Here is a 24967-nt window from a genome sequence, read left to right on the forward strand (position 1 = left end):
AAGCAGTTTAAAGTCACCTTTTTACCACTTAATAAACTACATTCTGTCCCAAACGTATCTTAATTATGTGGAATTTGGTGTCCCATGAAGTAGTAAACACCATTCATCTGGTTGTAGAGCTGGAACTTTTTACACAGCTTCATGCTGTTTGAAGTCGAGCTTTAGAGCCCTTGGGGGTGAATATCTTAATGTCCTGGAAAGGGTTCTAGCTGTTGGTCTGAGAGTCTGTTTTTACTTCTGGGCAATTGAACTTCTGGCTTGAGGGACTCCTTATGGTCTGAAGCACTGGGATAAAATTCAAAACAGAGTTGTTGACTACATTTTCTCTTGAATTCTTTCTTACCATAACAAGTGGAAGGTCCCTGATTCGCCAACGATCTTTAACAAGCAAGACAGTTTTGCTCTTTGTTCCAGCAAATGCCTGCATCCAACTCATCTGGGCTTGTCTGTTGGAATGTATTAGTTAAGTGTGCTTTGAAGAACTGTCTAATCCAGAAAGGAATATATTGGTATCTGGCCATCCAGCCCTTTTCCCTTCAGTGTAAAACATTGATTTTCATGCCACTTTAATTTGCCAGTAGGTCAAAAATAGAATGCAAGTAACTGCTAGAACAGGGAAGAGTCCAGGGAGGCTTAAAGCATTTCTATCTGTCTGCAACTAGGCAGGTGGCTTTAAAGTGGGAAATAGGTCTTTTGGCTAGAAATCTGCTTGTTGGGTTTTTTTTTTTGAGGTGGAGTCTTGCTCTGTCACCCAGTCTGGAGTGCAGTGATCTCGGCTCACTGCAAGCTCCACCTCCCAGGTTCACACCATTCTCCTGCCTCAGCCTCCCGAGTAGCTGGGACTACAGGCACCTGCCACCACACCCGGCTAATTTTTTTTTTTTTTTAATTTTTTTTGGTATAGACGGGGTTTCGCTGTGTTAGCCAGGATGATCTCGATGTCCTGACCTCGTGATCTGCCTGCCTTGGCCTCCCAAAGTGCTGGGATTACAGGTGTGAGCCACCACCCCTGGCCTGGGGATTTTTATTGTAAGGGTTAGAGCAGAAAAGTCTGGAGATGAGACTGAGCAGACCTGCAAGTGAGCTTTCAGTTTTTCTCAGTTGCTTTAACCTGAAGTGAGATCAGCATCTCATTTCAAATTTCCACAGTGTTCTCTAGGGCAACTCCAAAGTGACTTTTTTTTATTTTTGTAATGAACACAGCAATTTGAGCAAGAGTCTAGAAGAGCAAAACTTTTTGATTGATAGGAAAGTTGTAGCTCAGAAAAGTGCTCACTGAGCTAAGAAATGTATTGACAGCCAGGGGAGGAAAGTCTATTGACAGATCTGGAGGTGATCACAAATTAATGAAGAGCTCTATTTAGGCAAGGGAGGCAGTTTGATTATTTCTTTTTTGAATTGAAAGGCACATGGCCTGGACTGTCTCTGGCAGTGAAATCAATACCATGAAATGGCCTTTTCCCTTGAGCCTTGTCTGTTCCTAAAGCGCAATGCATTGAGGAATGCTGAACCAGGTGAGGAAATTCATCGTTTTAGTATATGTACAAGATAAACCTACTAAAGGCCACTCACAATTTGGAAGTATGGAAACCCAAATTTACTGAAATAATAAATTAGAGACTTGGCTATTTTAGAAAGCTCTTCTTTCAAAAGGTTCTTCGTTATAGTTACTATTTGGACTAAAGGAACAAGGTAGACTTTTAATTAATCATTTTTTTTCTAGTAATAAAATTGCAGAGCAGGAATGGAACCAGGGAGATGATCTATTCTTAACCTAATCATTTCGTAGATGAGGAAATGGACCAGAAAGATAAGGCCAACAGCCCTGGGTCTTTGGTGCCTCCTTCAATATACTTTATTTATTTTATTTTATTTTCAAGATGGAGTTTTGCTCTGTCGCCTAGGCTGGAGTGCTGTGGTGCAATCTCAGCTCACTGCAACCTCCACTTCCCGGGTTCAAGCGATTCTCCTGCCTCAGCCCTGAAGTAGCTGGGATTACAGGCATGCGCCATCAAGCCTGGCTAATTTTGTATTTTTAATAGAGATGGAGTTTTGCTGTGTTGCCCAGGCTGGTCTCGATCTCCTGACCTCAGGTGATCTGCCGGCCTTAGCCTCCCAAAGTGCTGGGATTACAGGAGTGAGCCACTGTGCCTGGCCGCTTTTTTTTATTATTAATATTATTATTATTATTATTGAGACAGAGTCTCACTCTGTCACCCAGGCTGGAGTTCAGTGGTGCGATCTCAGCTCACTGCAACCTCTGCCACCAAGTTCAAGGGATTCTCCTGCCTCAGCCTCCTGAGTAGATGGGACTACAGGTGTGCACCACCAGGTCTGGCTAATTTTTCGTATTTTTAGTAGAGATGGGGTTTCACCATGTTGACCAGGCTAGCTAGTTCATTTGGCTACTTTGGGAGTTCCGCCTGCCTCGGCCTCTCAAAGTGCTGGGATTACAGGCATGAGCCACCACGCCCAGCCTACTTCAATATACTTATTTTTTAATTTTTTTATTTTTGAGACGGAGTCTCGCTCTGTCACCCAGGCTGGAGTGCAGTGGCACAATTGGCTCACTGCAAGCTTCGCCTGCCGGGTTCACACCATTCTCCTGCCTCAGCCTCCCGAGTAGCTGGGACTATAGGCACCCGCCACCAGGCCCGGCTAATTTTTTGTATTTTTAGTAGAGACGGGGTTTCACTGTGTTAGCCAGGATGGTGTCGATCTCCTGACTTCGTGATCCGCCCACCTCGGCCTCCCAAAGTGCTGGGATTACAGGTGTGAGCCACCACACCCGGCAACATACTTTAAATTATACTTCCTTTTAAAAAATGTTAATAGTTCCCTAAATTTACAATATACATTTTAATCTACATCTGCCTTCAAATAACACTTCATGTGTAGTGCAGATACCTTATAACAGGGTAGCCCCAATTCCTCTCTCCCAACCCCTATGAAATTGCTGTCTCTCATTTCACTTATTCATGGGTTATAATCATCTAATACGTTATTACTGCTATTAAACAGTTATCCTTCAGTTCAAGTAAGAATTTTAAAAATTAAAGATTTGGTTTTCCTTTATTTCTTCTCTGACAGTCATCCTTCCTTTATAGAGATGAAGTCTGACCTGTATCATTTTCCTTCTAATATTTCTTGCATGGGAGGTCTGATGGCAATGAATTCCCTGTCTGTGTCTGAGAAAGTCTTTTTCCTTAACTTTTGAAGGATACTTTTACTAGAAATAAGATTCCAGATTTTTCTTCTTTTGGCCCTTTATTTCACTTCACACATTTCTTGCTTGCACGGTTTCTGATGAGAGGTCTACTATAATTCTTACCCATGTTGTTCTGTAGGCTAATCAAAAATTAAAAATCTGCCTCTGCCTTCTTTATCTCTCTTAATTGTTGGTTTCCTACAGCAGGGGTCCCCAGCCTCCAGGCTGCAGACCTGTACTGGTCAGCAGCCCATTAGGAACCACGCCACATGTCAGGAGGTAAGCAGCGATCATTACCGCCTGAGTTCCGCCTCCTGTCAGATCAGCAGCGGCATTAGATTTTCACAGGAGCTTGAACCCTATTGTGAACTGTGCATGCGAGGGATCTAGGTTGCATACTCCTTATGAGAATCTGATTATTTGAGGTGGAACAGTTTCATTCCAAAACCATCTCCCCGCCACTATGGAAATATTGTCTTCCACGAAACTGGTCCCTGATGCCAAAAAGATTGGGGACTGCAGTTCTACAGTATAAATCTGATATGCCTAGGTGTAGTTTGTTTGTTTGTTTGTTTTGGTTTCTGTTACACTGTTTTTTGGTTTCTAGCATTAGATTCTTTACCAGAATTTCCATCTCTCTGCTTACATTACCCTTCTGTTTCTTGCATGTTGCCTACTTTTTCCATTTGAGCCTTTAACAATGATTTTTGAATTCCCTGTCTGGTAAATCCAGCAGCCATATCATATTGGAGTCTGGTTTTGATGCTTGCTTGATCTGTGTTCTTTTTTTTTTTTTTTTTGGAGACGGAGTCTCGCCTTGTTGCCCAGGCTGGAGTGCAGTGGCTTGATCTCGGCTCATTGCAACCTCTGCCTCTCGGGTTCAAGAGATTCTCCTGCCTCAGCCTCCCAAGCAGCTGGGATTACAGGCGCCCTCCACCATGCCTAGCTAATTTTTGTATTTTTGGCAGAGACGGGGGTTTCACCATGCTGGCCAGGCTGGTCTCGAACTTCTGACCTCGTGATCCTCCCACCTCGGCCTCCCAAAGTGCTGGGATTACAGGCACAAGCCACCGCACCCAGCCCTTGATCTGTGTTCTTACTTGCTTTTTAGCATGCCTTGCAATTTTTGTTGAAAGTTGGACATGTATTGAATAATAGGGACTGAGATAAATAGGCATCTAGTGTGAGGATTTATGTTCATTTGGCTAGAAGTTGGGCTTTGTTTAGCCCTGTTGGTGTGGTGGTAAGGCACGAGGGAGAGGAGGGTTCTCAATCTTAACGATTAAATCTCAAGTCTCTTAGTGGGCCTGAGTCTCTGGCCTGGGACCTTCACTTGTGCTTCTTTTTGGAAAGCTTTCCTCTCCCCCTCAGGTGAGACAGGAAGAGGAGAAATGGCTGGAGTGAGAGGAGTGCCTTTCCCCCTTTAGGACAAGCCTAAAACCTGGTTAAGTCTTTTCCCCAAGGAGTTTATTTTCTTTTATCATTTTTATTTTATTGTGAAGAAAGCTCTGGACATATTTCATAAGAATTACTCTTCCCCTCCTGCAAGAACTATGACGGCATCTTTCTCTGATCTTCACAATGAGAAACTGGTGGCATTCCTAGAGGTCATGTTCACAAAACCAAGAGGCTTTCCCCAAGACTGTGTTCCCAGAAGTGAGCCTACCAGTTTAGAGATCCAACACTTCTGCACCAAGTAAGTTGATCTCAGCTTTATCTCTGGATTTGCTGGAGACAGTTTGCAAACTCTGGAGACAGTTTGCCCTGTAAACCAGTTCTCCAATGAGTCGGAGTCATTGGTTTTCAGTTTGTCCAGCTTTTTCTTGTAAAAACAGGAGTGACAACTTCCAAGCTTTTTATATGTTGGAACTCAAACAGGAAGTCCAACATCTCCATGTGGCCTTCCATTATATAAATAACCTAACCTGAGCATTGGTAGCGGGAAAATTCCTCTGAAGACTTTTTGTTTCTGAAATAATTTAGAAAGAGCAGTTGAAAAACATCAGCAAGAAAAACTTTCTGAGCAAATTACATGGTCAATTGCTTTTTAATAACTTTTTTCTCATTATAAAAGCCACACATGCTGATGGTAAACAGTTGAAAATACAGTGAGGTGTATTGAAGGAAATGTAAGTTGCCTGCAATCTTACTAAGAGATAACCAGTTAACATTTTGCCATATTTTATTTTTCTTGACTATGTATAGCTAAAAACACATACCTTTAAAATTGGAATCATTACTAGTATCCTTTTATTACCCTGTTGTCCTTTTCTTACCTGAATGTAATATTTGACCATTTTCCCATGTCAGTTAAATATTCTTTAGAAATGTTTGTAGCATCTGCACAAAAATGTGCTATAAGGGTGTGTCATTATTTAACCATTGTCCGTTTGACAGTAATACCACAATGACCATCCTTGTGCATAAATTCTTTTTTTTTTTTTGAGACGGAGTCTCGATCTCTCACCCAGGCTGGAGTGCAGTGGCGCCATCTAGGCTTGCTGCAAGCTCCGCCTCCCGGGTTCACACCATTCTCCTGCCTCAGCCTCTCCGGGTAGCTGGGACTACAGGCACCCGCCACCATGCCCGGCTAATTTTTTTGTACTTTTAGTAGAGACCGGGTTTCACCGTGGTCTCGATCTCCTGACCTCGTGATCCGCCCACCTCGGCCTCCCAAAGTGCTGGGATTACAAGCGTGAGCCACCGCGCCTGGCTAGTGCATAAATTCTTGTGTACAGCTCTTAAATTTTTCTTAAAACTACTGGAAAAAATTGCTAGGCAAAGAGTTATCAATATTAAGAAGATATTAATATTCTAAGGCTTCTGATATAGGCCAACTGTGTTTTGGGTGGTAAAGGTCTTCTTGAGAGAGGTGCCCTAAGAGGTGGCTCTGTTGCCCAGGCTGGAGTGCAGTGGCACGATCTCGGCTCATTGCAACCTCCGCCTCCCGGGTTCACGCCATTCTCCTGCCTCAGCCTCCCGAGTAGCTGGGACTACAGGCACCTGCCACCACGCCCAGTTAATTTTTTTTTTTTTTTTGTATTTTTAGTAGAGATGGGGTTTCACTGTGTTAGCCAGGATGGTCTCGATCTCCTGAACTCGTGATCCGCCCGCCTCAGCCTCCCAAAGTGCTGGGATTACAGGCATGAGCCACTGCGCCCGGCCTCCTAAGAGATGTTTTAAGAGCCCAGCATCACATAGGACTCATCTTCCTCTCACCTGCATTTGACACCAATGGGATGCTTCCTCTGACCACACCTTTTGTTGAGCACAGCATATTTTGTGACATTTGAGTATCATATTATGAGAAATAGTACAGAGGAAAGAATGTGAGCTTTATAATCTGCAATCTGGGTGCTGTGGTCAGAACGTTTGTATCCCCCTGAAAACTTATATATTGAAATCCTTACTTCCAAGGTGATGAGTGTGGGAGGTGATTAGGTCATGGGGGCGGAGCCCTCATGAATGGGATTAGTGTCATTCTGAAAGAGGTCTTAGGGAGACCCCCCCCCACCCCTCCCACCATGTGAGAACACAACAAGAAGGCCCCATCTGTGAGGATGTGAGCCCTCACCAGACACTGAACCTGCAGGTGCCTTGACCTTGGACTTCCCAGCCTCCAGAACTGTGAGACATACATTTCTGTTGGTTTTTTTTATAAAAGTCATCCAGTTTATGGTATTTTGTCATATAGTAGCCTGAAAAGACTAAGATACTGGGGTGAGTATTTAATTATATACAACTTAAGTAACTTAATTTTCTTGAGTTGCTTAAGTCTTCTCATTTGTAAAATGAGGATAATAGCTTTCTTTCCAGAGGTAGTTGTGAAAATTAAGTCATTCATTCAACTTTCATTGAATAAATGTTATTGAGGGCCTACATATAACAGGCACTATGCTGGGTGCTGAGGATACAATGATAAACAAAAGCAGAGAAGACTATTTTGTTTTGAGCTTTCTGTCCACCAGAGGAGACATCCATCAAATAAGCCTGCAAATAAGTGTAAAAGTGGAATGGTGACCTGGAGCACTAAGAGCACCTGCAAGGCAGATCTGACCTTAGGGAGTTAGAGAAGGGTAGGCAGCTCTGTGGAGGTGATGATGGGGTGGGGAGGTGTGAAGGAAGAGGAGGTGACTGGGTATGGGGCTAAGACACTGAGTCTTTTAGTCAGAGGGAACAACATACAGAAAGGACTCTAAGAACGACGGGAAGAAGAGGAAGTATGCAAAGGCAACAAAAACGGATTTGCAATTTAAAGCCAGAATCTTGACTGCAGCAGGTGGGGATGGTGGGGTGGGAGGAGATGGGGAATGACCACAGGCTGGTGAGTTTAGAAGCTGTTATAAATCCAGGTGGTAATGGTCAGAATGGAAATGAATGAATTTAATAAGTAATCTCAGTGGGAATTGATGAAGTTAGTGAGACAAATCTCTGGTTTGTGGCCTTGCCCGGCAGCATCATGGCTCAGCACAGCCACAGAGGTTCTGTTTGGCAGATAATGCTACCAAAAGTCAGAAGACATGACGGGGCACAATAATGGACAATGGATTCTAAGCTGGACACAAAGGAAGTACAGGTTGGGGAAAGCAACACTGGGGAGAATAGAGGGTTCAAACGTCCTAATGAGGTTAGAACATTGGTGGTAGGAGTGGTAGCTAAGCAGCCTGGAAGGACTGGCAGGCAATGGTAGTGGGAAATGGAGATAACTGAGATTACTGCTTCAGAAGATGGAATGGTTTGGGTGATAATAAGGATCAGGGTGTGATGGTGGAAGAGATTTCTACTTGATGTTAACCATCCCTCTCCTCCTACCCTCTGCAGGAGGTCACTGCCCAAAGGAAAAAGGTTTTTGTTGTACAAGTGGGAGGCATAATAGTCTAGCACAGTGCCTGGCTCAGAGCAGGTACTCTATGAGTGAGAGATTCCTCGAGGTAGCATTGGACTGCTGCTGCCAGTGCTAAGCTGTCTCCTGGGCCTATACTCTGTACAGTCATTTTAGAACTTCTTCCTGGAACCAGACCTCTTTAGGGGCTAGGACATGTCTATTTTGCTGAACTCAACTTTATACTGAATAGTATATGGCAAAGTTTCTGTGATGTCGTTTAAATAACATCTTGTAGTCAAAAACCATTCATTCCCTGAGACTGTATCTCCAGTGTTTAAGCCACACTCTGATCATTAGTTGACCTGTATTCGTTTACCTCTCCAGGAATACATCCATTCTGTAAGATGAGAAATGTAGATTGTAACAACAGCCGGAAGGATGTTGTATTGGTTTGCTAATGCTGCCATAACAAAGCACCACAAACTGGGTGGCTTAGAACAACAGATATTAATGATCTCATAATTCTGCAGGCTAAGTCCAAAGTTGAGGTGTCATCAGGCTTGGTTCCTTCTGAAACTCGTAAGAGAGAATGCTTCCTTGCCTCTTGTACCTTCTGGTGTTTGCCAGTACTCTTTGGTGTTCCTCAGCTTCTAGATACATCATGCCAGTCTCTGCCTCTGTTGTTACATGGTCATCTTCCCCCTCTGTTCTTTTCTCCTTTTTTTGAGACAGAGTCTTGGTCTGTCACTCAGGCTGGAGTGCAGTGGAGCGATCCTGGCTCACTGCAACCTCTGCCTCCTGGGTTCAAGAGATTCTCCTGCCTCAGCCTCCCAAATAGCTGGGATTACAGGAATGTGCCACCACGCCCAGCTAATTTTTGTATTTTTAGTAGAGACAGGGTTTCACCATGTTGGCCAGGCTGGTCTCGAACTCCTGATCTCAAGTGATCCACCTGCCTTGGCCTCCCAAAGTGCTGGCATTACAGACGTGAGCCACCGCGCCTGGTCCTTCTCTCCTCTTATAAGGACACCAGTAATACTGGATTCAGGGCCCACCCTACTCCAGTATGACCTCATCTTAACTAATTACATCTGCAAGGACCCCATTTCCAAATGAGATCATATTCTGAGGTAGTAGGAATTAGAACTTCAACATATCTTTTTTTTTTTTTTCAGAGGTGGGGAGACAGAGACACAATTCAACCGATAACAGATGGGCTTAAAAGAACCCAACTAAATATTTCTCTGTTCACATTTTCCTGATGGTAATATGTCTGATAACTGGGAGCCCCACTACTGTAGGTTGGAATTGTTGATCTACATAAAACCTAGTTCTGAATCCCCTAGGAAGCGAGGTGAGTTTTACCTCAGTTTAGGGGCTAAATCACTGCAGACAGGAACACCTGGCTACTGTAGTGGCAGGACTTTGAGGGATTCAATGAGGACAGCACCTCAATCATTATCAAGCTTCCTGCAAGGGAGTCGAATGTTCAAGATTCAGTTACTAATCTTGCTTCAGTGCAGTTGCTCAAAAGTATAAACAATTTATTGTGAAATCTTGAAGATGTTCCTTGGTTTCCATCTTATTTTTTAGTTACATTAAATAATGACCAAGAACCACGATTAGATGTTCATGCATTATAACAAGGCGTTGCAGTTGCACAGGAGAACTGGATTTCGCTGAGCCTAAGGAGAATGCAAAATGCATTGCAATAAACAAAATCCACTTCAGCATCATTCAGTTCAATTTAAAATGATAATGGCATTCAAGCTGCGTACAGCAGCACTAAACTTTAACACCATTCATGATTTGGCCTCCAGACCACAACAACTTCAATTTAGTTACTCTTTTGAGTTGTGTGCTAGGAGCATGGACTTTAGAATCAGATTTGAATTTGCTTTCAGGCTCTAAATCCTGTTTTTTCCCACTGTGGAAGGCAGAATAATGTTCCCCCAAAAACGTGTACTCCCTAATCCCCATCAACTGTGAGTATGTTCATTTACATGGCAAAAAGGACTTTGCAGATTTGATTCAGGTACAGACTCTAGAGAGGAGAGTAGCTCGCATTATCCAGGTGGGCCCAATCTAATTACTTAATCCTTAAAAGCAAAGAACCTTTCCCAGCTGTGGTTAGAGAGAGAGGTGGTGAAGGAAAGAGTGTCAGAGAGATGTGGTGTTGCTGGCGTTGCAGATGGATAAAGGGACCACAAGTTAAGAAATTCAGGCAGCCTCTAGACACTGGAAAGGTAAGAAAGCAGATTCTCTGCTAGAGCTCCCAGAAGGGACGCAGCCTTGCCAGTGCCTTGATTTTAGAACTTCTTGTCTGCAAAACCATAAGGTCATAAAGTCTCATTTTAAGCCACTAAGTTTGTGGTCCTTTGTTAAAGCCGCAATAGACAACCAATACGCTTTCTAGCTGTATGACTTTCTGAGTCTTGGCTTCCTCAACCATAAAAAAAGGTAATGATTTTATGGAGTGTATAAGTGTGGATGAACTGAGATTACGTATGTAAAGTCCGTTGTTAATCATTTCATGCTTTAGTGTTGGAAGTCCAGTCCTAAAGAGTCTGATTATTTTCCCTGACCTCCAGTGTGGGCCCGGCTGCCAGCTGGTGGGTGGCTGCATCTGGGTGTGGTGCCCAGGCCTTGCTGTTGGTGTGATGTGTGCACCAGCAGCTGCTGCTTCGCCTTGGGAGCTCATGAGGATCCGGCTTGCCGAGTCTCAGGCACTCACCTCAGACTGACTGACTCAGAATCTAGAGTTTTAGACAGGATCCCCAGGTGATTCCCAGGCATTTTAAAGTCTGAGAGACACTGGAGTAGTAGTTTTCCAACATCACATATGCTAACAGAACAGACGCCTGGGCCCAGAATTTATGGACGTGGGCCTTCAACGTGTGTATTTTTAACATGCTTTCCAGTTATTTCTAATGCATGGAGTGTGGCTAACCATCCAAATAAATGCTTAGAAATGTACTTAATGAGATTCAAATCAGAATTGCAAAATTTTAAATTAATACTTTTTTCTCTAAGGAAAACAGCTGTGCTACATAAGTGTGTATTACTAAGTGGTATATTTTAAAAAGATACGTAAAGGAATAAACATCAAAGAACAGCAGAGACACGTTCTTGCTAGTTCTTAACTGTTATGATTCCAGTTCTGGCTTTATCGTATCATAGACTCTTCTTTCAGAAGACTCATCCCGTGTGCTTCATGCAGAAGCAATTAGATAAACCTGTGGAACTTTGGCATTAAAAGCTTTCAGCTGTTTTCTCTTTAAGACGCGAACTTGTTAACTGCTTGTTACAATGATCAGAAGACAAGAACGCTCTCTCTGTTCTAGAAGTACCTGCATCCCTTCCTCCACAGACAGAAGCATAAAGAGCGAGTTGAGCAGCTTCAATTGGGGCAGCTCAGCCATGCTTCCAGGGGGCCGAGATCCAGGGCACAGTTACATTCCAAGAACCAAAACTAGAGTGATTTCTCTCCAGAATGCTCAGGCCAGAGGATGCAGAGATGAGAGCTCCAGGTTGAGTCTGGAGAAAGGGCTTGGATTCAGCCTGTCATCCAGGAGCTCCAGTGGGGGTAAGGGCTAGGGACAGGAGCCAAAATTGAGAAGAGAGGGCTGAGTGCCCACAAGGGCAGAAGGGCAGCAGGTGAGGAAGGTAGTGTGATGCTCCCGGACAGTTGCCACAGACAGCTGTGAGGCACTTGTGGCTCTTGTTTCTTGGGCAGCAAGGGTGTGGTGCAGGTACATTGGGCTGCCTTTTAACTGCAATGTGGAGATGAGCCGTGTACCCTCATTGCTTCCACCATAGAAAGCAGAGACTTAGACCTAACCAAGAGGAGGCCTAAAGAAAACTTGTCGTTGTAGCCATCGAGGGCTTGGCAGCCCTGCATACTAACTGCAAGGGCTGGTATGGAGAACAGGGCCCCGAATGGCCTTGGCTGACCCAACTGTGTTTCCTCCGGCTTCAGTACTCAGAATGTATGGAGGATGCAATATCCTGAGATAAGGAGGATAAGGAGGAAGTGGGAAACAACCCGGCTGTGTCCTCGTGCCTCCCAAAACAGGATGTTCTTCCGCACTTCTGCCCACTGAGCTAAGTGGTGCCAAGGGTGGAAAACCCGAAGCAGAGTGCTTCCAGGGTCCCTCAGCTGCGGCGCGATGTGCGGCGGGCATGGACAAGACTCCACCCGCCCCGCACAGCTCTCCAAACCTTGGGGCACCAGCCTGGCATGGATCCTAGGCTTCTGAAATCCTTGCCACCTACCGGTGACTAATACAGCTGCTTTGCCTGATGTATGAGAGTCTTCTGTCTCACCGGACTCATGCACGTGGCAGAGAACCTTTGCACTGTGAGGACCATACTTTACAGGTGTTCAGACCTCTAGAAATAGCCTCCTGAGGTCTCACCAGGCCTGACTTACTGGCCCAGAGCAACAAAGGTTGTGCCCACAGAGGAGCGTCTTCTTTAGGGTCTGGCCATGCAGGGCCGTACACGATAAACACACCTGATAGCAATAACTTAAGCATACCCTGAGAATGACTTTGTATGGGAGATGCACCTGAATGTGGTCTCGAGTTCCAAGCTGAGGAACCCAGAGTAGCCAACCTGGAGATTCATTCCATATCAATGAGGAACATCTGAGCCCCGGCCCCATCCCGTAACATGCAGACCATACAGGGGCTCGCGGCCTTTTGTTTTAGGTTGAAAGAAGGTTGCCAGGTGGAGGTGGTTAGGGAGAGGGCGTTAAGTACTATAGCAACTGCATGCTTTTTGCAAGTGGTTGTGGTTCTTCTGTCCAGCCAGTCACCACTGGACTCTCTCACTTGTATGTAAGTCCCCAGTAAAACCTGTCTCGTTGCTCTTCTTCATTCTCTTGAACCTGGTGTCATCCTCCACTGGAGTCAATAGGGGTTCAGCACAACAGTCTGCAGGCAGAAACTTCTGTACCATTCTGGATTCTCCACTTCAGTGAACACACAATTACAATTTCCTGTTAGAAGAAAATAAAAAGATATTTTTTTCTACACTTCTTTCACAGTCCTAAAATATGTATATAATACCTCCTGTTTCATTAAGGTTGGCTTCTCCCAGAATAAACCACTTAAAATGACATTTAGATAAACCTCCATGTGGTATAAAATGGAGATCCCTGATTTTGCCAGAGATTCCAGGGTCCCAACTGAAAACTTGATTGAATTTTATTCTCAGCTACTGGCTACTTGTGGCTTAAAGCCAGTGCAGTCAAACAGTCCTGTGAGTCAGGTTTGCATGTGTGTGTTTAGAAACAGGGTCGTGTTCTCTCACCCAGGCTGGAGTGCAGTGGTGTGATCATAACTCACTGTAACCTTCAACTCCTGGGCTCAAGTGATCCTCCCAGGCAGCTGGGACTATAGGCATACACCACCATGCCCAGCTAATTTTTAAACTTTTTTTTTTTTTTAGAGACAGAGTCTCACTGCATTGTCCAGGCTGTTCTCAAACTCTTGGCCTCAAGTGATCCTCCCACCTTGGCCGCCCAAAGTGCAGGGATTATAGGCATGACCCACTGAACTAGGCCTGTGACCTGTGATGCGGGTTTTTAAAAAAATGTTTCTCTTTTCTCTTTCCTCTTCTTTGTTCCTCCTTTCCTCTTCTTACCTGTCTTCTGATTCTCACAGGTAGAGTCTAAAACCACTATTGTCTAATGCCATTAAATCATATCAAATTATACATCACAGCCCTATGTAATTTCCAACATGATTCTGACCTGTCAAACTACAACATCAGACTTTCCCAGTGATAGGGACAGTCAGTGCAAGAAAGCCCAGGAGAGAGCGAGCTTTGGGCCAACTCAAGTGGATGGTCATGGCCTGATGGTATTAAGCATTAACCATTCAAGTAACTTCCCTTGGAGTCTACGTCTACCTTAGAGCCCATGTTTAGAGAAACTGCATTGGTGGAGTACAGGGTCTGTTCTCCTCTGAAGTGGCACTCCTCATTATAGACTAACATTTGGCATTCTACTACTTTGATTGAAAAACTATATAAAAGTCAGACTCTTAAGTTTGAAAGCCACTCATTAGGTGGTCCCATTTCTCAAAGAATACATAGGGCCCTTTCTTCTCCATTCTGCACCCTTGATTACAACCCAGCAAATAACAATGACAAAAATAATTGACAGTGGTAATATTAATTTGATTGTCACAATATCCCTGTGAAATGGGTTGTATTAGTCTGTTCTTGTGTTGCTATAAAGGAATATCTGAGATTGGATAATTTATAAGGAGAAGAGGTTTAATTGGCTCATGGTTCTGCAGGCTGTGCAAGCATGGCGCTGGCATCTGCTTGGCTTCTCAGGGAGCTTTTACTTATGGCGGAAGACAAAGCAAGAGCAGGCATGTCACATGGTGGAAGCAGGAGCAAGACACAGCAAGGGGGAGATGCCACACATTTTTAAATCTCACAATAACTCACCATTGTGAGGACACACCATGGGGATGGTGCTAAACCATTCATGAGAAATTCACCCCCACGATCCAATCACCTCCACCAGGCCCCACTTCTGACACTGGGGATTGCAGTTCAACATGAGATTTAGAGGGAACAATGTCCAAACTATATCATAGGTAGCTTATTGCCTTGATTTTCTAGATATGAAAATAGGCTTAGAAGGCCAGGTGATCCCCCCTGGATCATATACCTAGTCAACTGGTGGTGTTGGGGCACCAATCACCATGTTCCTCACCATGTCAACACACCCCCTTGCGATCATTCTTCCATCTCCCTTTTCTGCCTCCTCACTCATACCTGCCAGGCCACCACCCCTCCTTCCTCCCTCTGCCACACAGCCTTCTCAGGCTCTGTCCTCGTCCTACACCCAGCCTTCCCATGCATGCACTGCCCGGTCCCATGATGCCCCTTGGCCCTACTCATATAAAAGTCCCTCTCTTCAGGGATATGCATGCTTGTGGGTTGTCTGAAAGCAAAGAAGATCTGCCAGAGCCTGCACTGGCTTCATTGGTCTGCAAGCCAAAAACTCCTGGCAAAGGAAGAGGTGCTGCTTCTCCCAGCTGCTGAGGGCCATCCTTGGCAATGAACATGTCCACAGTACGTGGTCCACAGGCATACCTGTGGTAGTTGGGGCCAGGCTCTGGAAGATGGCCGAACTCCCCCTGCTTAGCCTGCCTCTGCTCACCAAGATGCTCTAGGATCTCTTTTGCTGTTTAGGCAAAACCCAAAAGGGTACTGTAATCAAAACTGTGCTTCCTTCAAACAGATAAAGAATCTGGTTAGGGCATTCCTGCTGCGTCTTTGCAGTTGCCAGGTCTGTGTGATTTATGTAGATAACTATTTGCCTGTGGTTGTTGGAAGCAGATGTTCACATATAAAGAAAACTCTGTTGAGCAGTGGCTGCCCTTGGCAAGGCAGAGCAATGCTCTTTGAAGGGGTCTCAGGGCAGGAAGTTCTGTTCTTTAAGCCAGAAAAGCCAGAATGGAGAAATTAAAAATTGTAAAGCCAAGTTTCTGAAAAGCAACTTAAGTCAGATGGTGTCTTCTGAGATCGCCAAGCCCTCTGTCCTGCTAAGGCGGCCATTGATGTCATCCCTTTTGGGTTTGCAGGTATAGCCTGCAAAGAAGGTGTGATAGACGGTAAAGAACTTATTGGTTGAGTCATTTGAACCCACTGCAGACACAGTGGCAGCCCTGACCTCCATAGACTAGCCTTGTTCAGCCAGCAGCTATGGGCCAGCACTTCCCATGTATATTCCCTTGTATCAGGAACAGCTCTGAAGTGCTTTACATGTATTAACTCACTCACTTTTCCCAGTATCACCTCCCTCTACAGAGAAGAAATTGAGGTGCCAGGGGTTAAGTGATTTGCCCAAGGTCACACAGCATGCAAGTGGCCGAGCAGAGCTTTGAAGCCAGGCTTCCAGCTCCAGTGCCACACTCTTGGCTTCTGAGCTGTGCAGAGAAGGATAAATCAGGATTCCAGAGCTCCCGCCCGAGCCATTCTCTGAAGAAGGCAAACGCCCCAGGATAAAATATTATCCAGGCAAGACATGAGGAAATCTAGAATGATTGGAGCTGGGCACCAACACCACCTCATAAGTGTGTGGGGCTTTGCACTTTATGGATCACTTATGGGTGGGGAATCAAGTGGAAGAGAAAGCCTATTTCTTGTGGCAGTACTTGAAACAGAATATGGAGAGTTCTTCCTTCATGACCAGCCCCTCAGCCAAGAAGAAAAACCCCAGATCATGAGATGAGGCACAGTGCACCCTGGCCGGAAGGGGATGCAACCATGGAGCAGACCAGGGAGGCTGTCCCAGCTGTGGCCTGGCTGGCCCACTGGCCCCCTTCCTGCCACAGCTCCTTCAGGCTTCCTGCAGAGAACAGAGGTCAGGTGCTGGGAGGGGAACTTGACCTGTTCCCCACCCCCTCCAGCCCTCTCCAAGGTCAGGGTCTGAAGAGAAGTCTCCTGTGAGGCTCAGATGATTCTGGAAGCAAGGCTGGCAGCTGTGTCTCAGCTGAGATTGTGTGAAGCAAGAGCAGAACTAGCCGGTCATGGGAAGTGAACTCTCACCTTCCCCAAGAGGCTGTTGCTGCACAGTGACGGGCAAGGGTGAGGCTTTCTAGAGATTAGGGTCAGATCAGAGGAGGTGGGCAGTAACATGGAGTTTAACCAGAGGGCGCATTTAAACTGGACAGTCAAACCTAACAAATGTACCCAAATTTGAATATTTACCCAAGAAGGACTACAGTTTCAAATAGAACCAATTTTTAAAAATGCCACTGTGGCTTGAATTTACTGGATTGGGACAAATTTCATTTCCCGACTGAGTGGGAATAGAGACTCCCCTATTAAAGGAAACGGCGTACAGTCAGAAAAATAAGCTTCCTGTCTGTGCATAGATGATTTGAGAGTGTTGGTTTATATGGTCCACACATGCATGAACACATTTATCTTGACAAAGCCCAGTGAGGAAGGGCTGGAAAGGAGAATGAGTGGCAGCTTCCTGCTTGAAAATTCACATAGAGGGTTTCTGCTTGGGATTGCTCCTGTAGAGCTCACATTTTCACCAGGGGAGAAAATCAGTTAAAAATGTAGACACACACACACACACACACACACGCACACACACAGTGTTGCTAGGAAGAAAATCTGAGCTGTGTATGGGGATTGAGAAGGTGATGCTGGGGATGCTGGTTGAGAAGGGTGGTCTTAGAAAGCGCTCTCTTAAGGTGATATTTAAGCAGAAACCTGAGTGGAAATGGAGCTAAATACTGGGTGAGATGGGTGATGGGAGTGGGACAGGTTATTTGTTTGTGTTATGAACTGAATGTTTGTATCTCCCTACAATTCATACGTTGAAGCTGTAACCCCCAATATGATGAATTTACAGGTGGGGTCTTTGGGAGGCGATTAGGTTCAGATGAGGTCATGAGGGTGGGCCCCCCGTGGTGGGATTCGTGTCTTTATAAGAAGAGGAAGGGGACAGAGCAGAGCTCACCCCCTCTCTCCCCCCAGCTGTGTGAGGACACAGTGAGACGGCAGCCAGCCATCTGCAGGCCAGGTAGAGGGCACTTACCAGGAACTGAATCTGCTGATGCCTGGGTCTTAGACTTCTCAGGCTCCAGAACTGTGAGAAATACATGTGTATTGTTGAAGCCACCCAGTGCAGATATTTTGATGTAGCAGCCTGAGCTGCCTAATGTAGTTTGTTTTTGTCTGGTTTTATCTGTTATGTAGTCTGGCCATGGAGTGACCATCTACTCTTACCCATTTGAGAACTTCTGGAGTTAACCCTCAAGGGGGTGTCCCCGCAGAGTTGAGATGACATCACTGGCTTAAGGAAGGTACACAGGAGCAGTCACATGAATCAGAGAGGTCATCATGGTAGGAAAGGAAAGGTGTCTGTGATATTCTCACTCCCTTAGTTCACATATAGGCAAGCCTAGGGTGACCAACTAATTTATGCTCCAAACCAAACAGGAAATCTTTAACATCTGCACCAGGGAAACATACATAAACCAAGACTTTTGTCATAAACCAGGAATTTGTCAGAGCACATCAGAACGTAAGTTATCCTAGTTTAGTTCTGGCTTTGGGTGAGAGATTGCGCTAATCCAGTCCTAGTTCTGGATTTTCTCATGAGTGCCCTGGGGCACAGTTACCATTGCCTCAGGCTTCGGCAGCTGGATGGTGACAAGGCCTAGATTTGGGTTTAGGGGAAGGGAGGGTCCTTCTTAGACCTCATACCTAAGTGACTAGTAATAGTAATTTTAAAAATATCCTGCCATGGTCATGTGTAAGTATACTTCTGTGAGGGGATTTACAGTTCGGGATGGAAGTGGTTTGGGCAGAATTCTGACATTCCTGCATCCTCATCTCTCACTTCATCCTAACACCACTAAGAGCAGTTGGAATGCAGCAGTTCAGAATGAAAGCTCTGGCACCAAAGTGCTTGGGTTGCAAATATGGCTCTGTCATTTAGCTGCATGACATTGGGCAATTACTTAACCTTCCTGTGCTCCATTGTCTGAATGTATATAACAACAATGCCTTGATAGGGGTACATAAAGATTAAATAAGTTAACACATGTAAAGCACTCAGAATAGTGCCTGATGTATATTAAAGTGCTCCATCAATGTTGGCTATTATAATATTATCATTATGTTTATTTATTTAGAGACAGGGTCTCACTCTGTCACCCGGGCTGGAGTACAGTGGGATGATCTCAGCTCACTGCAGCCTTGACCTCCGGGGTTCAAGAGATCCTCCCACCTCCAACTCCTGAGGGGACTATGGGCACATGCCACCATGCCTGGCTAATTTTTGTATTTTTTTGTAGAGAAGGGGGTTTCACTATGTTGCCCAGGCTGGTCCCAAACTTACTATGTTTTAATAGCTGCTTCCTTAAGAGATTATTATCCCACTTTACAGATATGGAAACTGGGTTCAAATGTGGGTTGTCGGCATCCAGAGAAAATGGAAAAGCTTTGAACCAGGCCTAGGAATAAGGGCAAGGTTGATGATGAAAAGAAGGAGAAGTCTAGGCAGGGAGGAGCCACCGTGTGGAATCAGAGGGACACTCAATGTGGTCACGGGATTGCAGTGGGACCAACTCTAGTGGCAAAGACAGTTTCAGCTGGGGAAAGTGGGCAAGAAGAGCTGGCCATGGAGAAGATTATGAGACAGAAACCGTACATAGGGTCTCCTACAGCTGGCTTTTCCTCCTGGCTACCTGAGGTGTCTCTGCTTCCAGGAGAAGACAGATATTTTCCCAGCAAGTCTGGGCTAAGTGCTGATTGGGTGTTTGGGAGGCGGCACCATCTTGCCCTCTGATGAGTCCTGGCCTTTGTGTTAAGGTGTGCTGGGCAAGTGCAGTGAAGTAGAGTGTCTCTCCCAGGGCATGGGTCACCCCAGCTCTCTGGCAGAGATAGTTTAAGTTTCAGCTTCCATTTCTCTATTAGTTGCGACTCTTTCAGTTGTGAGGTTGGAATCCAATTTATACTGGCTTAAGCAGTAATTGATTGGCTCACTTAATTGATATAGTTGGGCTATATTGGCTTCAGGTGCAGTCTGATCCAAGGGCTCAAACAGTGTCTCAGGACCCAGTTTCTCCGTTTCTTGGCTGTGTCTTCTATGGTGTTGGCTTCCTGGGCAGCTCCAGGTATGTGTCATCTGACTTATGGAAGTTCCAGCAAAAAAAAGCAAATGCCTTATCACCTGCTGCCCCAACAAAAGTCTTACTACATCTCACTGATCCTTATTAGGCCACAGACCTGACTCTGGACCAATCACTGTGGCCAAAAGACTGTGGGCCTGGGTCACGTGCCTGCCTCTGGAATTAGCAATAGCATCATAAGCAGGTGAGCAGAGGGGAGCGCACTGCCAGGAGAAGGACAGGTGGCTGCTGCATGGCAGATACAACAATAATAAATAAAGCAGCCCCTTTGCAGTGAACCAAAAGAAGGGTAAAAATGAGATCTGTGTGTCTAGAATATAGGCCAAGTAACTTAGTTATCCTGGAGAACAACGTCTCAGCAGTTTTCTTCTTACTTGATCTAGGATTCCTCCGGCTTTGCCATGTGGGCCCTGTGCACATAGCTGTTGGCTTATTTTTTTCTTTTTCTTTCTTTTTTTTTTTTTGGAGACAGGGTCTCATTTTGTCATCCAGGCTGGAGTGCAGTGGCACAATCTCAGCTCACTGTTTGCTTACTTTTAAGCCTGCCTGCTTGTGGCCATCAATATTCCAGCTCCATTTTTCTAAATGAAATTATATGACCTTTGCTCCTCTTTGTTGTTCATTCAACATCGACTTCACCGGTGTCTCCCTCCTATTCTGCCACTGCCTCATACGAAAGCTGCTTTCCAGGGACTCAGCACTGTCACCTTATCCAAACTTGATCCTTATTTCAGGACGCAACTTAGGACGTTCCCTTCCCTCTCCCTCCCGGACCTGAAAGAGTTACTTGGTAGATCAACTTCTTTGATCCCTGGCTGAGCTCTGTGGTGAATGGGACCCATGTCCTTTAATGCCTAAATCGTCTTACATAAGTATTTTGGCATTTCTGAGTAGGATGAAAGCTGGTAAAATGTAGGTTTAGTGAATGAATTCCGTGATTAAGGTTGTAGAAATGTAAGTTGGGGCTAGTCAATGGAGGGCTTTCAGTGCCAGGCCAGGGTGTCTGCACTTGTGTCCTGCTGATGGTGGGAGCCATTGAATATTTTGAGTAGAAGAGGGACACCCTTCTCCCATGGCACCTTTCTTTGAGCACATAGCAATCGTTAAGCCCTATACACATGTCCTTTACATATATGATCTTATTTCATAGCCACAATAACCCTGTGAAAGAAGAATCTTCATTTTTTTTCTTCTCTCTCTCTCTCTCTTCCCGCCCCCCAGCACCAGAAACAGGGTCTCACTATGTCTACCGGGCTGGAGTGCAGTGGCACCAATAAAGGTCTTATTGCATCTCCTTGATTCTTATTGGGCCACAGACCTGACTCTGGACCAATCACTGTGGCCAAAAGACTGTAGGCCTGGGTCACATGCCTGTGACCATCATAGCTCACTGCAGTCTCAAACTCCTGGGCTGAAGTGATCTTCCTGCCTTGGCCTCCTGGGTAACTGGAATGACAGGGCGTGCACCACCACACCCAGCTAAATTTTTTTTTTAGTTGTAGAGATGAAGGTCTCACTATGCTGCCCAGGATGGTCTCAGCCTCCTGGACTCAAGTGAGCCTCCTGCCTTGGCCTCCCAAAGTGTTGAAATTACAGGCGTGAGCCACTGCACCTGGCTAAGAAGCCCCTTTTAAATGGCAGCTACTCACCTGAAATCACACCTCATTCTTGGTAGGAATCCCTAAGAACATAGAGGACATACAGAAAACCAATCATCCGACCTAACTCCACGCACCATGGGACAGTGGCAGCCACTGCGTTGCCATTTCACTCTACAGAATGTTAAGCCCTGAGGGAGGGGTTCATTCCTCCCAATCTGTTTGTCAGAGTGGCTGAGGAAGACATGAGGTTAAAATAACAGTGAAAAGGAAATGATGCAATTCCCCCTCCAATCAGTTGTTTCCTTCTTTGCTTTTTGCTTTCCCAGAGTGGGAATATCTGAGCCCCTGCATTTCTGTGCTTCCTCCTGGCTGTCAGGTCGATCACCCTGTCGCTGCTTTTTTTGTTTCATGTCCTTTGTATCCGGTCTTCACATGCCCGCCTCCCTTCCTCTCCATGAGCCTTTTCCCCGTGGAATGGCTTCTTGGACTTGTTTGACTACACCTGCTTCCCCATTTGCTTCATGCACGTCGCATCACTTCACTTCTTTGTCTTCCAGTCCTTACTTAGTGAGCTTGCTTAGCTGTCTCCCGTGTTTAAGTTCTGATGCCCTTGTCTGTTTACACCGGTCTGTTTTCCAGTGCAGTCTCGCTTCCCTGCCGCTTCTCTGGCATAGTCCAATTTTCACTTCCATCAAGGGCAGCCAGCTGTGTACCTGAGCTTCAGACTTGATTTTTGTTCTTTTTTGTCTTTCTTTTTCTTTTTCTTTTTTTTTTTGAGACCGAGTCTGGCTCTGTTGCTCAGGCTGGAATGCAGTGGCATGACCTCGGGTCACTGCAACCTCTGCCTCCTGGTTCAAGCAGTTCTCCTGCCTCAGTGTCCAGAGTAGCTGGGATTATAGGCACCTGCCACCATGTCCAGCTAATTTTTTGTCTTTTTAGTAGAGATGCGGTTTCACCATGTTGGCCAGGCTGGCCTTGATTTTTGTTCTTAATCTGATTTCTCCTTTGTGACTTCCTGTGTTCAGAATCCAGCCTGACCACACACTAGCTATGTGGTTCTGGCAAACTTACTGCCTCTCTCTACTCCTCGGTGTTCTCCTCTGTAAAATGGCGATGGTGCTAGTATTTCTTTTGTAGGATTCTCATGAAGATTAAATGAGATATTTAATATATGGAAAGTGTTAAGGACATTTCCTAGCACATAGTAGTTAGCCAGTACGCGTTCTTACTATTGCGTTGTTGGTAGTATTATATGGTTCTGCCATTTTGATTCACAAGAGTTCTTCAAAAGCAGCAAACACAGAGGCAGCTTCATGGTGGTGGGACAGAGGGCAGGTTTGAGGGTGGCTAGGTGGAAGGACCACGTGTGTGTCCCCTGCCAGTTTAGTTTTCCCTGACTCATCCCTTTTAAAGACTTGGGAGGAAAGTTGCCTGTCCTTCAAGGACAAGGGGAAGACATTGCTCTTGCCTACAGATATGTGATAAAATGAAGAATAAAGTCATTTGGGTAAACATTGACTTGGTAGAAATTTCTTTAAAAGCATAATGAAATGAAAACAAGCAATGCTCAGTAGGATCAGCACTCCATCTGTTTTGTTCCCTTCTGATGCTCCATCAAGATTCCTAAATGTAGTTTGGATTTTGAGAACATCTGGAATCAGCCAAGTACATTTCTGAAGGGTTGACATTATCATCTGTATTTCTTGCTGCTTAGTTATGCCTGCTGACTGTGCATTGACCTCCAAAGATGAGGCCCACCAGTGTGTTCATTCAGACAGTGTCCACAGCTCAGGGTAACTTAAGGATCCCTGTGGGGACTGTGTGTGTGTGTGTGTGTGTGTCTGTGTGTCTGTGTGTGTGTCTGCATGCATGCACAATTTACCTTTGTTTCTGATTATAAAGGTAATAATGTTCATTATTGAGAGACTGGAAAAAGAAAAGAAAAAGGTAAAGAAACATTCATAATCAACAAACATTCATAATCCAATCACCCAGAAATAGCCACCCTTAATATTCTGATGCATATGTGAAGGATTTTACACATACACACACATATATATATTACTCTGTGTTTTTTTTAAAGCCTAACTATGATGATATTGAAAATACTTTTAGAGGAAGTTAGGGGGTAGAGCCAAGATGGCCGAATAGGAACAGCTCCAGTCTACAGCTCCCAGCGTGAGCAATGCAGAAGATGGGTGATTTCTGCATTTCCAACTGAGGTACCGGGTTCATCTCACAGGGGAGTGCCAGAGAGTGGGTGCAGGACAGCGGGTGCAGCGCACCGTGTGTGAGCCGAAGCAGGGCGAGGCATCGCCTCACCTGGGAAGCGCAAGGGGTCAGGGAATTCCCTTTTCTAGTCAAAGAAAGGGTGACAGATGGCACCTGGAAAATCAGGTCACTCCCATCCTAATACTGCGCTTTTCCAACGGGCTTCACAAACGGCACACCAGGAGATTATATCCCGCACCTGGCTCGGAAGGTCCTAGTGCATGGAGCCTCGCTCATTGCTAGCACAGCAGTCTGAGATCAAACTGCAAGGCAGCAGCGAGGCTGGGGGAGGGGCGCCTGCCATTGCTCAGGCTTGAGTAGGTAAACAAAGCAGCCCGGAAACTCGAACTGCATGGAGCCCACTACAGCTCAAGGAGGTCTGCCTGCCTCTGTAGGCTCCACCTCTGGGGGAAGGGCACAGACAAACAAAAGACAGCAATAACCTCTGCAGACTTAAATGTCCCTGTGTGACAGCTTTGAAGAGAGTAGTGGTTCTCCCAGCACGCAGCTTGAGCTCTGAGAACAGGCAGACTGCCTCCTCAAGTGGGTCCCTGACCCCTGAGTAGCCTAACTGGGAGACACCCCCGAGTAGGGGTGGACTGACACCTCACACAGCTGGGTACTCCTCTGAGACAAAACTTCCAAAGGAATGATCAGGCAGCAGCATTTGCGGTTCGCCAATATCCACTGTTCTGCAGCCACTGCTGTTGATACCCAGGCAAACAGGGTCTGGAGTGGACCTCCGGCAAACTCCAACAGACCTGCAGCTGAGGGTCCTGACTGTTAAAAGGAAAACAAATAAACAGAAAGAACATCCACACCAAAACCCCATCTGTACGTCACCATCATCAAAGACCAAAGGTAGATAAAACCACAAAGATGGGGAAAAAACAGAGCAGAAAAACTGGAAACTCTAAAAATCAGAGAGCCTCTCCTCCTCCAAAGGAACGCAGCTCCTCACTAGCAACTGAACAAAGCTGGACGGAGAATGACTTTGATGAGTTGAGAGAAGAAGCCTTCAGACGATCAAACTACTCTGAGCTAAAGGAGGAAGTTCGAACCCATGGCAAAGAAGTTAAAAACCTTGAAAAAAATTAGACGAATGCATAACTAGGATAACCAATGCAGAAAAGTCCTTAAAGGACCTGATGGAGCTGAAAATCAAGGCACAAGAACTATGTGACAAATGCACAAGCCTCAGTAGCCGATTTGATCAACTGGAAGAAAGGGTATCAGTGATGGAAGATCAAATGAATGAAATGAAGCGAGAAGAGAAGTTTAGAGAAAAAAGAATAAAAAGAAACGAACAAAGCCTCCAAGAAATATGGGACTATGTGAAAAGACCAAATCTAAATCTGATTGGTGTACCTGAAAGTGA

The sequence above is a fragment of the Hylobates moloch genome, unplaced genomic scaffold (assembly GCF_009828535.3).
Source record: "Hylobates moloch isolate HMO894 unplaced genomic scaffold, HMol_V3 SCAFFOLD_23, whole genome shotgun sequence".
Taxonomy (NCBI): domain Eukaryota; kingdom Metazoa; phylum Chordata; class Mammalia; order Primates; family Hylobatidae; genus Hylobates; species Hylobates moloch.